Genomic DNA, 21,519 nt, shown 5'->3' with positions numbered 1-21,519 from the left:
AGTATTTCATTAAGGAGATATTTTTGATCTAAATAAATATCCTTTTTATTTATTTATCCCTATATCTTTGATCAAACTTTTAATTTTTAATTAATTATACCACTATATACTCATGAATTCATATTTTATTCTCTGGTTTTAATTTGTTATCATCACTACTCATGTTGATGCTCAAATTGTTCCAGATTTGACCAGCGGAGCCCCTTCAAGATGTTCTCTTGATATATCTCATCATCTTGATCACTTCCTTATTTTGTCTCAAAAAGATGTTCCAGGCTCATCTTGTACTTCCTCTCCCTCAGCCCTGGAGTTAGTCATTTCTCTAAGTTGTTCTGGTTTTTTTAAGTGGAGAATGAAATTTAGAAGCAAAAATGTGGCTGTTAAATATACACATTGCTATTGGGGTATCACTGCTATCAGGCCCTCTCACTGCACAGAGCTAGAGAATGTGTGTATGCAAATATATGAAATATATATTTAGATATAAATATTCAATTATAAATATGTATAATATTATAAACATATGTATAGTATTACATACATACTCATATACTCAGTGTATTTACTTTTTTGATCAATCTCTCTGTATATAACCAATTTTCTGCCTCCTTTCAACAATCCCCAGGCGGACACCCTACCTAACTCACTTTGTCTGATTCCCTACTCGAAGCTGCTGTTGCTTCACCCCTTATACAAACATCCTCCTCACTGGGCTTCTAAAGCCATTACTGGACTTGAACTGCTGCTTTAGCCCTGGAGGGATTTCCTTCTTACCATCCCCCAACTTCAGTAGTCCATGGGGCTGACCTCCCACTGCTCCAAGCAAAATCGCTCCCCGTTTCAGAGACTCTGTGCAGGCCAACCTCCCCTCTGATGCCTTCCTCACTCCACTGAGCCTCTGACTGTCCCCCTTGTGCCACCCTCTGCTTGAGTGTCTTGTTGAATTCCTACCTTGCTCATATTCTAATTCATGGTGCCTTGGGACTCCTGGTCCTTTCCCCATGTATATATCTTTCTCATCTTGCTTCACTATCAGCTACTGCCTAGTTGAGAGTCCCCATTCAAAGATCACTTAAGCACCAGCTCTCTTTGCTTGGGTTTCTGGAGAAGCTGATTCTGAAGGAAAAGTTGCATGCAGGAATTTTATTGTTATTTCTGGGAATAACACCTGTGAGGGACTGAGAGTGGCATCCAAGCTCAGGGGAGGTTCTGCAGCTTTGATTTCTTTAGCGTTATCTCAAACCAAGGTACACATGAGGTCTTTGACCTGTCACATCAACCAGTCATTGGATGCTGGCTGCACCCAGGGAGGTGGCAACTGTGGGATGGGTGACTCTTCCCGAAGGGAGAATCTGAGCAACAAACCACAGCATCCACTTGATTTGGTTTCTGAAGCTGGATAATAATAGAATCAATTGAGTTAGCTTTCTAAAAATAAAGATTCTTAGACTACATCCCCAAAGAGTGTATTTCAGTAACACTTGGACGGGGCCTAAGGAACCTGTTTCTTTTAAAAGTCCCCAGATGATTCAATATTTGTCCTGTTTAGCTACAGTCGGCCTTAGTTAAATATTATTATTTTCTGTGACTGAGATTTTTGCTCTCAGAGTAGGCAGAAGGCACTTGAACTTCACAACTTTCAATTCTCATAACTGTTCTCCTTGGTTGTACTTCATGCCCTCTCTCCTGATGGTTGATCAAGGTGCAATGCGTTTTTTGTTTTGTTTGTTTTCTGTGGTTGTGAAACAGAATTACTTCCAAAGTGACCATACTTGCCATCCACATCACACAAGAGAAGCTCAATGTCACATGTTTCAGTATTTTTGTGTAGGCTTTAATATAGTACATAAAATATTCTATAGTTGTTAAAAAAGGAGCTATGGATTGTGTATCATATAATTCTTACTTTCAAACATGTGGAAAATCATGTAATTGGTGCTTTCAGTTTTCATGTTTTCAGATCAGTACAAGGCAGTTTTGGTGACGGCCTTTTTCTACACTGGAAAGATTATTATGAACGTCAGCCAGATAAGAGTCACCTTAGGAAGAAAAGCCACAATCCCACAGCATGAATGCCAAGCCATCTCCAAGTCTCTTAAATGGAGAAGCAGCAGGAGGGATCAGTTTCCTTGTGGCTTTTCAGAAGTTCTTTGCAGGGAAAGCTAGGTGTACATGACAGCTCTGTATGTAGATACCTTATTCTCAGAAAATTTGCCGAGCAGTATGAACAAGGCAAGGGGAGGAGAGGGCTCCTGGAGGATCCACTTCTGCTGCCACGTGGATGTCTGAAGCTGTGGCAAGTCTAGAGAAAGTGGAGATCTTAGGGCAAAAGTTCTAAATAGTATGAGCAAGTATAGAGATTTCCATGCTATTTCTCTACACAATGAAACCTCATGTTCTCTCAATGGTGATGGTAATCCACTGCCCATAATCCTCTAGTACCAACAGAGTACTAGAGTTTTTGACACTTTATAAAACATATTTTGAGTTTTATGACACTTTATACAACATATCTTGAAAACATTATGAAAGGTTTTTCCCCCTACGAGGATAGTCCTATCTCCTTCCTATCTCCCCAACTTTGCAGCACAGTACGGGTTTGACAGAGTGAAATTCGAGAGTCATATAGGATCATTATGAGAGAAAGCTCATGCACTATATAGTTAATTATACATCAGTGTTTTGTTAAGGCGTTCAAAGAAAGATTTTCAAACTAAATCAGAAGCTCTCCCTTTATGTTATGAAACTATTATCTAGATATATCCTGGAGAGTATACAGACCTTAAAAATAATGGCCTATGTTTCCATTATAAAGAGATGTCTGTTCCACCCATCTGCTCTTCAGTGCATTGTGAATTTTCTTTATGTGTTATTTTTTCAGTATAGAATTGTGGAATCTAAAGTAGAAAATACATCATTTATTTATTACGCTGAAAAGATAAATGGCAATTGACATTTTGTACAAATTAAAGTTTCTTATTTCTACTCATTCAGATAGCAAATGTTTATTTGGTACTTACTGTACCTGAGACACTATGTGAGATGCTGGGGAAGGTGAAGATGTTTAGATTCAAGGTTAATTGCCGAGTGGCTTTTGGATCTCCTTTGACTATCTTTAAACATCAAACCTATATTTTCTAAATTATTTTTCTAAAATGAAATAAGGTAACTATATAAAGTATAAAATATAACACGTATAATTGGGTTTTTATTGTTTTCAAAATTTTATTTGTTTTTCCTCAGTAGTTAGGAAGACGAAAAGCTGACTGAAATCAATTGAATGGAAAAACACCTATCTTCTCCAGTTTTCCTTTAGAATGTAGGAAGAATTTTACATAAAGATTGAAAAAATTAAAGTTAAACCAGAGGAGTTGAAATACTTGAGGTTTCACAATTGGTCTGAAAAGTCAGGATTTTATAGTGGTATCTGTGACAGATGAAACTGAGTGAGAATTAGAAACAAGATTCAATTCAGATTCAGTCAGAGAAACATGATTCTGGAGAATACTATTGACTAAGTGGAGAACATCATATGTACAGAAATATGTTCCAAATAAAAGAAATATTCTTTAAAAGGTCAGTTTTGAACATCAAATCTATTGATTTTCTGTCTCTGTGTAACAAATTACCACAAACTTGGTAGCTTAAAACAACACAGATATATTAGCTCACAGTTTCTGTGGGTCAGAAGTTTGGGCAGCGTTAGCTGGGTCTTCTGATCAAGTGCTCCTCAGACTGTAGTCCGGGTGTTGGGCAGGGCTGGGGTCTTGTCTAGGGCTGAAGAGCCTCTTGGAAGTTCGTGTAGTTGTTGGCAGAATTCATTACCTTACAGGTATAGAACTCATGGAGGTTGCGTCTTCAGGGCCAGAAGCGGTTGGCACTTCACTTTCTTTTATGGGCTCAACTGATTTGGTCAGGTCTACCCAGGATAATCTCCATTTTGATTAACTCACAGTCAGTTTATTAGTAACCTAATCAATGAGGTGATATCTTATCATCTTGACAAGTCCTGCACAAACGCAAGGGAAGGGTATTATACAGGATATGTATACCGGGGGATAGAGGATCTTAGAATTCTGCCTATCACAGTATCTGAAGCATATTTTTAAAGAGGAAAACTACTACTTAAGTTACTAGGTAAATAAAGGATTAATTGTTTGGAATTTGAAACTTTCCTGCTTTTGCTCATTTAATGTCTTGACTATTTTCGCAGGGGGCAACCAGCTCAAAATGTGATCAATCCATCTTCAGTTTCAGCTGCTCTGCCTAATCTAGGTGTATTTGTTATCTGTCTATGAACCATAGACAGTATTCAAAGAGTTTTCTCTAAGGGCTAGTTTCCCTTCAGAGTAATAAGGAGCCTAGTAGGAAACACAGCATATAATTAGCAGATGCTGACTGTGATATACTCATTCTTTGAGTGATTCAGTGCACATCCTATGTTTCCGGCTCCATACCCTCTGACAGATGATCCATGAACCACAGAGTAAACCTGTCAAGAAATCAGGATAGTGACTTCTCTTCATGCATAGAGTATTGCCATAGTTGTCATAGAAATCAATCGGAGATTCTTTTTTTATTTTTTCATATTTCCACAATCCTTCCTTTGACAATTAACAGGTCTTGAGAGAGTTTTATCCTCTTTAAGTACGCAGCAAAAGGTATACCAGCTCAAGGAAAATAACAATCTTTGACTACTTTCTTTCATCTTCTGTATATTGTTGACAAGTGACATAACTTAAATTCCTTTTTCTACCCCCTTCTTCACATGACTAATTTCTACACATGGCTGACACCTCATAATATGATGGAATCAAACTTTACTTCTGACTCTCAATTATAATACTGCCAGGCTGCTGTTAGTGGACATTTTGCATTGTTATAAGATTACTGGACTGAGCAGTATTTCTGTAGCTCAACATCAGCATAATCTAATCTATTTCCTGGCTGCAATGTTACCATACAAAAATGGAGATCAGGCAGAAGTCCAGGAGCCAGAGTCACAACACCTGGTGGCTGGCTGTTTTGCCAGAGCACCAAGGAATGATGGAATTAAGAAGTGCTATAGTCAACTCACATAATGAAGATAAAAACGATAATTAGCCCTGTGGTAATTTGAATTACTCAAGTAAATCTTTGTTGTGCTGTAAGATGTTCTAGCAATCGATTGTGAACAGTTGAATCTGTTGGGATTTTTGTCGTTTTAAGAAACGGGGAGGGTAATGGCAATTTTATCAAAATGAAAATAAATTGACATAATTTTGCATGTAGAAATTGTAGTCTGTGTAGAGCCTGAGCATTAGGCATGGCCCCAAGTAAAATTCAGTTGAAATGAGTAAACTACAGCTCTTAAGCAACCTGAGCACATCTTGTCCTAACTTGACTGCAGCAAAATTATGTTATAGTCATGTATACATAAAGTTGAACGACATTATGAAAGTGGCCATCTTAAGCTTTTGATAATTTGTGGTCTTTTTTTCTTAAATATTGTTATAAAATTATAACTAACAGCTTAACTTTCAATTAATGCAATTTATAGAACACTCATATTTATTTTATCTGAGCAGTAACTGCTAAAGGATCCGATGAGGGACGCATTTGCTTTGTCACACTGTCAATCTGAGTTCTAATACGTCACACAGTGATTAATAACCAATTCAAAATCTGTCAACAAGTTCTCAGCATCTGTAGGATTTCGGTGAGCCTAAAGCTCAAAAAAGGGTTTTAGTAAGTCAGAAAATGGAACTGAGTCTTTATTAGGAAATTGTTCAGATAGAGATCTAAAATGACTGAGTAAATTCATGACCTTTTAATTACTGAGGGTAGTTCAATGGTACATGATTTTAAGAGGCTGTCTGTTATCAATGGAAGCGTGCATATAAAATATTCTTTGCGGTGCCAAAATGTCATACATTTACCGATATAGAAGACAAAAAATCTAGGCAAATACAAATACCTGAAGAAGAAAAATTATCCCAAGTAATTAATTCTGGGTATTTCCACAAATTGTGAGTCTGTATAATTTCATGATTGGGGCAGGGCTCTGAATACAGACAGGGCTCTGAATACAGACTGACTGAATTCCTATCTTGGCACTGCTATTTGCTAATTGTGTATCCTTGACAAGTTTCCTAATCTTTCTGTGCCTCATTTCTTAATGTGTAATAATGGGGACACTAAATAGTATCTGTCCCATCAGAATATTGGGAAAATTAAGTGAATAAGTACGTGTGAGATGCTTAACACAATGCCTGAAACACGACAAATGTTTCAGGTATTAAGTGCTAGCTTTTATTTTCATTATGTGTAGGCTCTGTTTTTGTTAAACTGAGCCTTCAAGGACCATGTGCTGTGTGCCAGGCATGATGCTAGGATTCGGGGATTCAACAGTGTATGAGAAAAGGCCCTGCCCTTACAGAGCTTACCTTTTACTGAGGATAACAGTAGACCAGTGAGGGCTCTCAAGCTAACATGTATCAGAATCACCTGGAGAGCTTGTTATAAGCAGCTGGTTGGGCCCCACCCATGGAATTCCTGAGTTACTGTGTCTAGGGTGGAGTCTGAAAATGTGCATTTCTAACAAGTTCCCCTGCAATGCTGATACTGCTGGCCTTGGGACCACACGTTGAGAACCCTAGCTTCACAGATAATTTCAAATATAATGGGGGTAATTTATCTTGTAGGGATATAGACAGGGTGGCATAGTAACACAGCCACTTGGACTGACATGGGGATTTCAAAGACTCTATATAACAAGATGATGCCTGAGGTGATACCTGAAGGATAAATATTAACCAGATGATCATTAACAAAGGTAGAAATGCACATGAAACCTTGTCACATGTAGGAAGCTTTCTGGCACGCCTTTAGGAATAGTCCCTCACCTTTAATCTATATATGATTTACTCTCTTTCTAAGAACATTTAAAATAGTTCCCTGATGTTTATACTCTTTCATGAGGCAGTCCAATATGAAATATTTATTTGCTTTGAAAAGTGAGTTTGAAAATATAAAGTTAAAACTATTGATAACCTAAATTTTGATCTAGATGATTAAGTTCCAATATCAGTATCTCCCATTCATATTCTTTTTCAATAGTAGGTATAAAATTAGGCATGTATTTTCATAACTGTTACAGTTTTGTATAACTATGAAATGTGAAGCAAAATATTATCTTATTGCCTGTAATGCCTTTCAGTATAAAGTAAGTGTTCAAAATAGGTGCTCATTTTTATGACTAACAATTTTATTGTTTTATAAAAACAAATTGTATTTGTTTTGTATTGATTTTATTGTTATGATTTTTGCCTTTACTCAGCCAAAGCAGAAAAATTAAAAAATAGAATCTACCACCAATTTTCACCATCCAGTAATAATTATTATTAATATTTGGTGTCCCAAAATTCAGATATTTCTGTGTAAAGACTCAAGGATAGAAAAATAGAAATAATTTTTTAAAATATTGGCTCATACTATGTATTATTTTCTTTTAAATTATATTAATTTTATCTGAATTTAACAGAATAAAGCATTGAAATGAAACTTAAGCATTGCTAATATTTTGATAAAGTACTCAATTTCTTCATTATAAGAAATAGTAGTTTTTGAAAGATTCCTGTAAGGTTAGGAAAAGAAAAAAATAACACAATTTTGAGAGTGGAATTATTATATTGCTTCAACTTTAGATTGTATTTATTGAATGTTATGTATGAAAGATAAGGAAATTAGTACAGTTAAACTTGGCCCAACCTTCTTCATCTTTACCCTTACTCTGATTTGTGTTACTCATGTTACCATTTTTCTGTGGTTGATTTTTTACAATATTTATATCCTCTCTGCATCAGGTAGGAAGCTTTAAACAGGTAGTCAAGAAATGAAATCACAATGACTTAAGTAATAAGAAAGGGTTATCACTCAGATGTGATGGAGGGATCCAGAGTGGACTGAAAACCATCAGCTTTTCCCACTGTGTGAATGTTGAGTTATTCTCTTGTCTCCACTCCTGGTCCCAAGATAGTGACCAACAATTCCAAATGGCACATTTAGGTGACAACACTGAGCAAAGAACTGTTTACTCCTGTTTGTCTCTGGTTTTGGGTAGAGTTGTGAAGAAAGTTGAGGCCAACTCGACTTTCACCTATTGTGTATGACTTATTTTTTCTGATGGAGAGCCCATGTGATTTTTTATTCATCTCCCAACTTCAACACCTTCCTGAGGATATATTTTCTTACATATTCTTTGCCAATTTGGTGGGGGGGGTACATGGTGTGCCACGTTAAGTCTTTCTTTTCCATGATTAGGGACAAGAAGTATGTTTGCTGGATATTTGTTTCCATATCGCTGCCTTTATTTCTTTCTTTCTTTGTCTTTTTGACTGTGTTCTTTCCTTCCATTTCTAATTTCCTCAAGGCCATATACTAATGTGTCTACATTTTCAGTCATGTTTATTCTATTGTTTGATCTTTGTAATACAGGGTACCCCTGTGCAATATGTTTGTTTTCTTTTCCATTTCTTTTCTAAATTCTACCAGCCAGTTTTAATTTCTTTTGTATATTGAAATCTCTTCTTTAAATGCTTGTCTCATTTCCTTTTCCCAAAGAAATCAAGATGTCTATAATTTCAACTGAGATGATAAAAATCTATTTCTTTGAACTCATTTTCTATTTTCTAAGATATTTCTTCCTATGTTGTAGATTATTCCTCTACTTTTTGGGTATGTTCTTTTCTTTTGCTTTTGTCCAGGATTTTGTTTTGCCTTATGTTTGTTCATTTAGTAGTTCTTACGTAGGGACCAGTGACACTTTTCCATCTTTGAATGGGCCAGCTACCTCCTGAAGGATAATGTGGGTGGAAATAGGGGAATGGACTGAAACAGTGAGCAACTTCCATTTAGGCTTTATGTACAGAATATTTTCTCACCAACTGTGTTATTTCCTTTGACTTCTCAACTCAATTTTTGTTGAATTTTTTGGATTTTTTTTTGCATTATCTGAAATCTGAACTTATTGCACGTGGGGAGCAAAGGGAAAAATAGACACATTAATGTTATGAGAAGGTGATCCAGATAGTGGATCAATATATAAAGCTTGTTTTATAGGAATTACATAACATGGCATGATAAGTGCTTTGAAATAATAATAAAAACATCCAGGGTGTCTTCAGTTTTATGAGACCTCAATTGTACACAAATTGGGAAAATTTAGAGAAAAATCAAATCAAATCAAGAATTAGATATGAAAGTGAACATTTACTTAGGATGAGAAAAATTTTAACAAATTGCTAATTTTAAAAAGCTGACCAATACCAGTAAAATTACAAAACTCAGAAGAAAATCATTATATTTTAATTAAATAAATGCCTAATACAACTCTATAGTATTTCTTTACTACTTATTTTTGGCTTTAAACTTCGATTGCCATTTCGTATGAGTGTAATTTAATAATATTTTCTATAGAGTGTAGGGAGATAATGTTTGATTATCTTTTGAAAACTTTTTTATGTTATTGATAATTTGAAAATTTTCTTTCAGCTTCACAACTTATTGTAGTGTCAGGTAAATACTGTACTATCACTGTCAAATATGGGGAAAAGAGTTTTATCAAAATTTTCTTTTTCTTTTTTTTTAAATGAGATGTAAGAATTGGAGGAACTTTCCACAGGCTAGCTTTTCATGTTACATTACTATGTATTTCAAACCTTTTTCCCCTCCATCATCCTCATTCTTTCAGTGCTAACCTCAGTAGGACATATTAATTGCTCCATAATATCTCTGCCCTGCATCTTTTGGTGTCAACAATGAGGGAGTTAATATAGTGGACTGTGAGAATTTCCTGGAAGTCCTACCTATACCAAAATGGCCAGGAATTGCTAAAATATACATAGACATGACTGTGATTCATATGTGTAGACCTAACTAAATCAAACTCAATTGTTCCCAGCTCAGCTACTTCATAGCCACTCCAAACATGATTCTACATAAGCAGAAGTGTGTCGGAGAGTAATTGGAGCAGAAAGAGACAGCAGTTTCAACCAATTTTGGTTAAAGTGTCCTGTGTTTGCAAATCCTACAAAAATATATAGAGTGTATTGCTATAAGGGGTCCATTAAGGAAGAGGCTCTGACATTTAAGCTTAATTACTGTGTTGGTTAATTCACATCTGAATTAAAGGCAGACATGAAAGTGACTTGATATTTGACTTGATATTTGAAACCAATTCAAGCAAGTGGTAAATGCTAAAAAAGAATGAAAGATCATCATTACCGCTGGTATTAGGATAAGCAGATGTCCTGAGAATACACAAGATGAATCTTTAGGGAAAAGTCCTGTTCAATTTTGCATTTTGCAAATTGAATAATACACTTAGGGAGTTTATGGTAATGTTCATAATTTTATATGAGAGATATTTACAACTAATTATCTTTGGTGGTAGGAGCAAGAATATGAGAAGGAATTATTCTTTCATTTCAAATGATTTTGAGTAACAGATCTTTAAACTTGCTGTCAACTAAGATTTTTGTTATTTTATTGTTTTAAAACATTGTCATTAAAATAAAATCAATATCTAACTTTTATTTACTCCATTTATTTTTTTTCTTCCATTTAATTTTAAGTGCCTCAAGGGAATGGGCAATGTTTTATCATTTTGTTTGTTTGTTTATTACCTCTAGTGCTAGACTCACAATGGTCACTTAATAAATATTGTTTGCCTGATGGTATAATACTTCTGCATTCATTTTATCTTCATTTATCTTTCATGATTTCCATTCTCATAAATCTAATGACTTTGCTTAACCCTTTACTTGCTCTCTCCGTGGTAATTTTTTTTTCTGATGATACTCATTTTAGAAAGCTTTGAAAGATTAAAAATATAAGGACACAGTTAACAGTCATGTAGGATAGCAATCACTGTTACTATTTTAGATATTTTCTCGCAATGTTTTTCTTGTGAATTTTGCATTGTAGAAGTCATGTTATATATAAGATTCGGCCTGTTCTTATCAAAGTAGAACCTGTGCATAATTTAAAAATCCAATAAAGCTAAAATAATTATAATAAAAACCTTCACTTCCCCTTATATCTCTAGTTCTACTCCCCAAAACGTTTGCACCCTTCGTTCATTTCTTATGGCATTTGGTAATTTGCTTCAGTATTTCTAAAACAAAGAAAATATTACACAACTCTTGATTTCTCTTTTTTTTTGGCATTATGTAGTAAATCTTTCGTCTGTTTGATTCAGTAGAGTTTATCTTGTAATATCTCTGTCTTTTTCCCTCACTCCAATAATTTGATGGAATCGTAGCACAATCTTTCTTGCAATCAGCATTTACTATGACTACACTATTGAATCAAGGACCACACAATGATTATTCTCCTTCTTATATAACTTCAAAAATGATTCCTTCTTCTCTATTTGCTTGATTTCAATGGAATTATCAAATTCATTAAAATACTTAACTCACTTGTTACATAATACTTCTTTTTCTTCAAAAACTTAAGCACAAATCATTTATTAGTTGCATTTTTTAAAATTTTCTGGAGCCTCTTCTTGCAGCCCTCTTTCCTCCTCTAGTCTGGGCTGTTCTGTAATAAGAATTTGCAAATGCCATTTACTTTTTTATTTTGTTAATGGTTTTTTTTAAATCTAAAATTAAAATTTTTATGTCATTGTATCTTTTTCTCTGTAATGTCTTTCAGTATTTTTTGGCTTTCAAACAACGATTGCAGGGAACCACTATTTATTAAACATGGCATAGCAGAGCTGCTGTGAATGAAATGGGGACAAGACCTAGAGCCTGACCTACTAGGCCTCCTTTCCCACTTATCAATTTATTGCCTCAGCCTAAAATTACCCTTTAATAATACCTGCTCTGCAGTAATGGATGGGATTCCTTTAAACTGTGCTTTAAAGTGAGCACAGTGTTCCACTTTCTCAGTAGAGGATGTTGGAGGGACGTTGCAGGAGGAAAGAGCTTCTCTGTGGGTTCAGCAGCTGCATCACTGATCAGCAGTATATTCTCCACCAGCTGCAGCTCAGCTGTGCTTCAGGCTTGTTTCCTATTTGCTCATTGACTTTGGGCCAGCTCTGAGCTGGGCATCCCAGTGCACTTCTCTGCCATCCAGTGGGCTGCCACCATGCCTTCTCCAGTGAGGTCTGATCCTAGCCTTAGAGAGAAGACCTCCTTTCCAAGTTTCCCTTCCTTAGATACTCTCTGTCAGCAATGCGGTGCCCTTTAGCATTCTCTTTACACCTTATAGTTACTCTGTAATCATGGTTTAATAATTTGTTTAATGAACTTTTCCTGTTTAAATCACTGAGTGGTTTCTGTCTCCTGCTTGGACCTAGATTTACATATCTCCCTTTTGAACCCTCAGGTCCTTCAAGGAAACCAAAACTCCCAAGAACATTTTGAAACTGGCAATCTAAAAAATGTATCAATTAATTTGAATTAGAGTGTATACACAGAGCAAATTAATTCTGAATGACCAATTCAACTCAGTTTTCCTACTATTAAGTAACCCTTTTGTTTCAGTCAGATTGGCATGGCTGAACTCTTTCACTGAAACTGGTTTTTATGTACCAAAAATAGCAATACACTAAACCAGGACTCAGCAAACCAATCTTCTTGTCCTTTCTGTCCCATGAGAATAGAGCAAATTCTGAATGTAATGAGCTTCATTTTCCAAATCTGCAATATGGAGAATTTGAGCTTGGTTTTTACGATTCTTAGAATTCTTAATCTTTATCCTTGAAAGTGTTTATAATGGTTCCATTACACACTAACTGCTCTCAAAGGTAGTTCACTCCCATCTTCGTGAACTATTTTAAACATTTTACAGAAAAGAGATTCAAGTCTAAGACTCCTGTCACCACAGAAGATGACTCAGTACAGCCCCAGGAAACATGTGAAACTGGAATTGCTGGAAGAATGAAAATCTTGCTTCCAATGATGGTGGAAGGATGAAGTGGATTTTTAATTATTTTTTTCTGAGATTTTAATCTTTGTCTCTGGACTTCCCTAGGGGATTTCCCACTGATGATGGAGTGACCTCAGTGGGATGAAACAGAGCAGACCCCACAGGATCCTGGAGACTTTTGCAGGGTTTCTAAATAATGCTTCAAAAATGAGGAAAGATCCTTTTTAAAGGATTTTTTTTTTTTTATCATAAAAGAGAGTTTAAAAAGTAAAAGTATGAAGTAACAAACATCAGCCTTGATTCTACCATCCAGAAAAAGGCACTATTAACTTTTTGAAATGTGTTCTGTAATTTTCCCTGTTGCATATATATTTGCATATATCATATACTGTATGCCAGGCACTGTTCTAGATGTAGAAAATACACAGAGGTAAATAGTCACAGCTCCTGTCCACAGGGTACTCACATACTATATAGGTAATTTTGCTTTCTGTTTCTTAAATTTAACAATTTTTGTAAACAGTTTTCCAAGCCTTTAGATAGTTTCTATAGAACATGCATGATATTTAATGATGTTCTATCATATGGCTTTTACTTAATGTTGAAATGTTATTTCAAATTTATATGATAAATAATTCTGCAGTAAGTATAATTGTGTAGAGATTGTTGTATACATTCTTTCCTTAGGTTAAATTCCTAGAAATAAAACTCCTAGGCCAAAAAAATAATACTTCTGAGGCTCTTAATGTGCGTCATCAAATTACCTTGTGAAAGGTTTTGAAAATTACAGCAGCCTCCCACCCTTCCTTGCAGGAGTGTGTCTAGGCAGGTTATCTGATGTTTGCCCCTCTATATCTACTCTGCACTGTGCTCCACAAGACTTTTGCGCTAGAAGACTGACCTGTGAATCTCCATTCCTCTCTGGCTTCTTGCTGAGTTCAAGCAAAGTAAGCATCCACTGGAGATCAGTGGGAAGGAAGAAAGTGAGGTCATGTATTTATTCCCTTTTCTTTGTTCCTGGTGGGTTGCTAGTGGCCGTAGGATAAAGGCCATAGCTCCTGTCAGTTGGCCTGTGTTACACAGTTCTCCCTCATCCCAGGGGTTATTAGCAACTGCTCTCTTCCCTTGTTCCTACCAGCCTAGATGTGGCAATCTCTTCCACTATTCCCATTGTAGGGATGATTTTCTTTGTTGCTGTTTGCAAGTAAACTCCCTTTATTTTTTTATTTTTTAACATCTTTATTGGAGTATAATTGCTTTACACTGGTGTGTTAGTTACTACTTTATAACAAAGTGAATCAGTTATACATATACATATATCCCCATATCTCTTCCCTCTTGTGTCTCCCTCCCTCCCACCCTCCCTTTAATTATTCAGTTTCAGTATGCTATCTATTTCCTGCTAGACCTCTGATAGACACAATGCCAATTTAAATGCGCTTCTTAAAAAAAAAGCTGTAGGTAATAATATATGTAATACATTAACTAACTCAGTGTCATGCAATTATATTTTAACTTTATTTTTGATTACTCTAGAGATGAATATCTTTTCATGTATTTATAAGGCACTATTTTTTTTTTCTACTGGGGATTGTGCATCATCTTTTTTCTAGTATTTATTGCAGTTATTAATTTTTTCTCATTGATTTTATTGAGTTCTTTACATATTGAAGACACTAATACTTAGTCTATTATATTGATTTAAATATGTTTTATTCAGTTTACCACTTAGCACCAGTTGGTGAAATGGTGTATAGTATTTCTGTAATACCAAAATTTTGCTTTGCTTTTGGAATCAAATCTATCATCTTTTCCAGTATTCTTTTAAAAATTAGCATTTCAGTCATAGAAATTTTGTTAATGCCATGAATGCTTTAGACTCTACGTGAATTTCATGGCTGTGCAAAGAAAAGTATCTCAGAAAGGTTGGAGTACTTATCTGGGTTTCATTTGCTCTTCTTTTTCTATATTGTGACATGTTACTCTCCATCACTGACTTACCTATTTACTGATCATTTTTATCTAGTTCTTTTGGTCTGCATAAATGGTTCAGGTTTTCATTGTTAAGATAAATCTTATAGAGAAATGAACAGATCCAGAGTGCACAGTTCAAGTTTGACAAATGTAAAGACTATGTAACCAACACTCCCATCAAATATTATATATCCTTACTGATCTTTTTATCTACCAGGTCTATCAGTATGAAGAAGGGGTGTTAATCTCCTCAGTTATGAATGTGGTTTTGCCTATTTGTTTTTCATCTGTCATATATACTTCGTGTGTTTTGAAGCTCTCATTAGGTGCTGACACGTTGAGAATTTTTTCATATCTTCTGGATGATTTTTTTTTAACATTTTTGTTGAAGTATCATTTATATGCCATAAAAATCATCCATTTTAAGAGTACAGTGAATTTTAGTACATTTGTACACTCAAGCAGCTATCTGGATTTATAATATTCCCATCATCATAAAAACTTCCCTCATATCCTTTTAAAATCAATACTCCTCTCCCACTCCTAAACTCAAGGAACAACTGATTTGTTTTCTGTCATAATTTTGCCTTTTCTAGAAACTTCATATAAATAGAATCATACAATATGTGGTTTTTAGTGTTTGACTTCTTTTACATAACATAATGATTTTGAGGTACTTCCATGTTGTTATGTACATCAATTCTTCATTATTTTTTATTGATGAGTAGTTTTCTATTGTTTGGTTGTACCTCATTTTGTTCATTCACCTGTTGACAGACATTTAGATTGTTTCCAATTTTTAGGTATTATCTGTATTTCTGCTATGGATACTCACAAGACTTGGTGTGGCTATATGTTTGTTTGTTTGTTTTTTCTCTTTGGTAAATATCTAGAACTAGAATTGCTGGATTGTATGTTAGCTACTTAACTTTAAATAAAAATTCTAGAATGTTTTCCAAAGTGACTCTGCCATTTTACATTCCAAACATCATTGTATGGGTGTAACAGTTTTTCAACATCTTTGCCAACACTTGATAATGTTAGTCTTTCTAATTTTAGCCCTCCCATTGGTATGTAGTGATATTTCATTATGATTTTAATTTACATTTCCCTAATGAATAATGATATTGAGCAAACTTTCATGTGCTTTTTTGCTGTTTGTATATTTTTCTGGGTGAATGTCTATTCAAATAATTTGTCCATTTTTAATGGAACTATTGGTCTTTTTATTATTTAGTTGTATGTGTTCTCAATTTTCTAGATAAAATTACTCTATTGAATATATTTTTTGAAAATGTTTACTCTCAGAATGGGGCTCACCTTTTCATTTTGTTAATGATACATTTTAAAGAACAAAATTTTTCAATTTTGACAAAGTTCAAATTATCAATTATTTCAAAAATTCCTACTTTTTATGTACTACCTGAGAAATCTTCACCTAACCACGTCACACATTTTTCTACTATGTTTCTTCTGCAAGTTTTATATTAGGCATTTCAACTAGATCTGTGATCCATTTTTAGGAAGTTTTTGGTTGTGTCCTGAAGTTAAGATTGAGGTTTGTTTAGTTTTGTATTGTTGCACTTGAATATCTAATTGTTCCAGCACCATTTATTGAAATACTATATTTACTGAAAATAATATGTTTATTAAAAGCACTATTTATTGAAAATATAATTTATAACAATTTCCTCCCTCATCTGTGTTATCAGCCTGACAATACAGTGTTATAATTGGGCTTTAAACAGTCAAATGGTTTTTAAAATGCATTAATGAAAGAAAAATATATATACACAAAAAACATATATATATATATGCGTACACGCATGTGTGTGTGGGAGAGAAAGAGAGTGCACTCAAGACTTTTGGGAATGTTTTCACTTTTATTAAAGGATAGTTTCATTGGATATATAATTCTTGGTTGATAGTTTTCTTCTTTTTGGTCTACAATGCTTTTGATTAGAAGTTGGGTGTTAATCATATTATTGTTCTGTATGTAATGTGTGGTACTTTCTTCTTGCTGCTTTCAAGATTCATTGTTTTGGGATTGGATAATTTTAGTGATTTCTATTTGGGTTCACTGTTGCTAACTTCTACCATCTCAAATCTGTCCTTGGGCCCATCTAGTGAAACTTTCCCTTCAATTACTTTACTTTTAATCTCTTGAATTTTCATTTGGTTCTTTGCATAGTTTCAGTTTCTCTGCTGATAACCCGGTTTGTTGACTCAGTGATAACACATTCTTTGAACGTATTTAGATTAGCTGCTTTGAGTTCTCATGCAAAGTGGTTTCACTGAGCTGGGGAAGCAGAGACCAGACCAGTTTCCATGGACTGCTTTGTTTCCTGAGTATGGGTATAGGTCACAATTATTACTTTCTGATTGAAAACTGAACACTGTCAGCAGTATGTTGGAGCAACTCTGGATTCCTTTTTTAATTTTTCCAAAAGTTGTTGGGTTTTGTTTGTTTCCTTAACTTGCCTTGACTTAAACAGCAGAGTCCATCTCCCCATAGAAGTGTGTAGCTGCTGCTCAGTTCTTTCTCTGCCTTCCGAGAGATAGGCCCTGCATCTGTGTGGTTGAATGCTCAGCCACTGACTTGGGCTTGGGCAGCGGTTATGCACGCTCAGACATCTTAAATCTGTAATGTTTTTGCTTTCTGCTACCCAGGCTGTGTATGATGAGCATACTGGAAGTCTGCAAGTTCTCAAGTCTCCCCTGGCTTTCACTTTTGTTGTGCTCCATGACTTTCCCACACTCATGTATAGTTTATTGGTCAGGCAGATGTGTGGGAAGTTTATTATCTCAGCTCTTCTATTGATCTCTCAATCCGTGACCTCCTAGTTGGTTTACCACCTGCCCTGAACCAAGATCACGACCTCTGATTTCTGCTTTCTCAGCTCGGTAAATTGATGGTCTGTTTGGGCTCTCCCTGCCTGCTATATGACAGGAAGTACTCCCTGACAGAGAACCAGAATGTGTGTGGCAGTCCACTTTGTGTCTTCTCTTTTTCTCAAGTATCACGAACCTTTGTTGCCTGTTGTTTAGTGTCTTAAGACATTTGCCTCATATATGTTGTGTGTTGCTCTTTAGAGTGGAAGGCAAGTTCAATACCAGTGACTCTAAACATGAAATGATGGGAAATCTAGTGTTCAGATATCCTGTATAAATGTCTAAGGCCACAGAATGTCAATTTTATTTTAGACTTTTGAAACAATCTGATTATTTTAAATACTATAATGCTTTGTATCGTGTAAGTATATTTTATATTCGCAAATGAGTATTATTCCACCCCCTTTATCCCTTTTCTGAAGTCCCCATATTTCTAGGTTGTATTAACATTCACATCACCTCAAGGCTCTGGGGAAATTGTTAGAGATGATGACTGAAGCAGAATTTGAGTTGCAATGCTAACAGCACCACCAATAATAGTATCATCAAAACATTTATCAAGAATCTACTCTATTTTGGACATACTGTGAAAGTTGGGGAATCAAATACCTGATAAGGGATAATCCCTCTTCTAATGCTTACAGTTTATTAGGGGAGAGAGAAAATACATATTATAAGATATATGATAATGCAGGTCACCCAACGTTAAATATTTTTTGAGTGAGTAGTGAAACATTAAGTGGTCATAAAGAAGGTCGTATGGATTTCATGGGAAGAGATTGAATAGATAAAAGAGGTCTTAAGCACCCCTCATAGGGAGTAGGCAATAAAATAAATGAGTATAGTGAGAAACTTTTAAGATAAAAGAGGCAATACCAAACACTTGTAATAAATAGTAACTAATTTTCACCTTCATAATTGCAAGAAAATAGGGGACGGTTGTGACAGGAGTGTACTGGGGTGTAAATTACCTTATAAAAGAGGAACCACTGCTTAGCTTCTGCTGCTTATTGTCTAAAATAATGCCAACCCACATGTTGCCAGACATCCCCAGTTTTTCAGAAAGTTTAGAAATATAAATTTTTTGTGCAAAATCTCCCAATTTTTAAATGTCAGAACCAGTAAAATATTTTATCACCATAGAGGCCACAGAACTCATGTCTGAGAATGAATTTGGCATTCAGGGTACAAGTCTGTGACCTCAAAGTTCACACATTCTGAAAGATGGATTAAGTCTGTGGCAGGAAAATTTGTCTTAAACATGTTCTATACTAGAAATAATGACTTAATGGCTTAGCATAGTCAGCTATGCTACTTCCCTGTAGCATTTGATGCTTGCTGTTACAACTTAATAAGCATAAAATAATGGAAACACCTCTATATCCTTTAGAAAACAGATGCATTTGAATTTTATTTAGAAATTCATGACTAAAAGTTGTAAACAGAATCATTTTTTTAATGTACTTAGTGTTTGGATTCAGGGCTCTTTGGGTTTGTAAAATTAACATATTTTAAAAGGGAGGAAAAAGCTCCCTTGCAAATACCAGCTCAGTGTGGCACAGCAGATTGCAATGTCTCCACAGGGGCTGCAAGCTCATCACTGAGCATGATACCCAAATATTTTACCAATTTAAAATGCATGTTATTTACCAGCTAGATTGTAATATCTTTGGTAAGCCATCAAATCTACAGTCTCAATATCTGTTCCAACATTTTTAAAGTGTGTATTATGCTCAGATAACCTAATAGAGAATAAATTCTTTAACAGCAGTAATGCCCTAGAAAATAGATGTTCTGTTTGAACTGCCTTACTGCTTAGTTTAGACTTGAGTGTATATATCATTTGAGATTCAAGTTGGCTTCCTTATACCAAAGCACAATTTCAACTGTAAAAAAAAAAAAAAAAAAAAAAAGAGTGAGAAAATAGTTTCTTACATATCTAGAAGAATATTTAAAGCAACATTTTGATTATTAGTTAAGTGTAAATGAATTGAAACTACGTGAATATTGCTTCCGTCAAAAAATATGGATTTAAAATAAATACAGGGCAAGATTAAAGGGAGAAGTGAAGTGTTCCTGCTGAAGCAGAACTATCTGAGGACTGCTGAAGTCCTATCCCTAAGTGAATGCAGCCATCATTCCAGGACAGTTCTCTTTTGTGTGTGCATCTGTGTGTGTGTCTGCATACATATGTACCTCTTTGTGTGTGTGTGTGTGTGCATGTGTGTGTTTCTGTGTGTGTGTATTTCATGCAGCAGTTTATCTAGTAAATGAACTAAATTAATTTTGTTAACTGTTTTAGGTAACATCTCCGCAGTTGTTAACATTTTACCAGGTGCTGGCTTTGACTTCATTTTCATTGAGCTTAGAAACTAGATATAAGTAATATAAGTAATTAGTGTAACTTTGACCTCCAATTCTATCATGGTAGGCTTTTGAAACTTAATCTCTTCTTAATTGTATCTTGTTTAGTCAAAGTCCTAAATGGCTAATCATGTCAGTTAATTTCTTTTCAAATAAATCACAAAATCATTTGATTGACATTTCTTTTTTGTTTTATTTTCTTTTTTGTTTTATTCTCCTGATCTTTTTTCCTTTTGTATCTTTTTCTTTGTTTCATTTACAAGGGTTTTTTGGAGAAAAATAGAATAACATTAAGATTACATTTAAATAGAAAAGGTAATGAGTCTCAATAATTTGGTTTAATATGAAACACTTCCTTTTGTACAAAGAAACCTCAAACTTCTTTACTGTTTAAAATCAAAGTATATGAGTCATCTCTTTTTGAATGTGAAATCAGGTGCACAGTCCATTCATTGTGTCATTGGTTTAATTTCTCTAATTATGAGTACAACTAGAGACAATCTATGGAACTAAAGCTTGAGGGGGCACGGATTGAAATATATATATATGCAATTAAACACTATATAACAAATCTTCATTTCTCACTGATTTCTGTCAAATACTTCCTAAATGTGTTCTTTAAAATATTTGAGGAGAACAAAGATAAATCTGAACTTGTTTGAAGGAAGTTCTATATATAGAAGTTAAATAAATTCTTTTTTGTTCCTTAGAATGCCCTTGACTGCTGGTTTGGATGGTTACTAATCTTATTTAAATGGAATTAAATATATCATGGTTGTAAGAAAGACAATTCCATTAGTTAAAGCCCACAAGCCACTCTATATCTTAAATGATCTTGTTTTGATTTTATTTCTGCTTTGAAGTCTACTTGTTGCACTTTTATTTGTGTGTAGTGTATCTTTTTTCCACAAATTCATATTTTTACCTTCTCTCCCATCTAAGAGTCAATGTCTTTGCCTTGCAAGAAGTTTTTCCTTTTACCTGATTTTGCTGGGGGTAAATGGACTGATTTGGGGGTATTCTCATATACCATATTCTAAGTCAGGAGAGTTTTCTGGCTCCAAATTTTCACGGTATCTAGAAATTCTGTTGAAGTTTATAAGCACAAATTTAAACTTAACTATTGATTTTATACCTTGATTTAAAAATTCTATGTCAGTGACATTTTACATATTGGGTCATTACATAAGAATCCATTTGTTTGACTTTGAATATTTAGAATGTCTTTTCCTGTAGTGATGATATACAACATGGCTTTCAAATCATTTTTGGTGAAAGGTGGAGTTTCTTTGGAAGTATACTGAGAGCAGTGAGATTGGGATAGTGGGCAGGGCCCTGGACAAGCACAGCTCATGAATAATTAAAATGCAA

This window comes from Eubalaena glacialis, chromosome 4 (genome assembly GCF_028564815.1).
Source record: "Eubalaena glacialis isolate mEubGla1 chromosome 4, mEubGla1.1.hap2.+ XY, whole genome shotgun sequence".
Taxonomy (NCBI): domain Eukaryota; kingdom Metazoa; phylum Chordata; class Mammalia; order Artiodactyla; family Balaenidae; genus Eubalaena; species Eubalaena glacialis.
Note: the sequence above shows the minus strand (reverse complement) of the source record.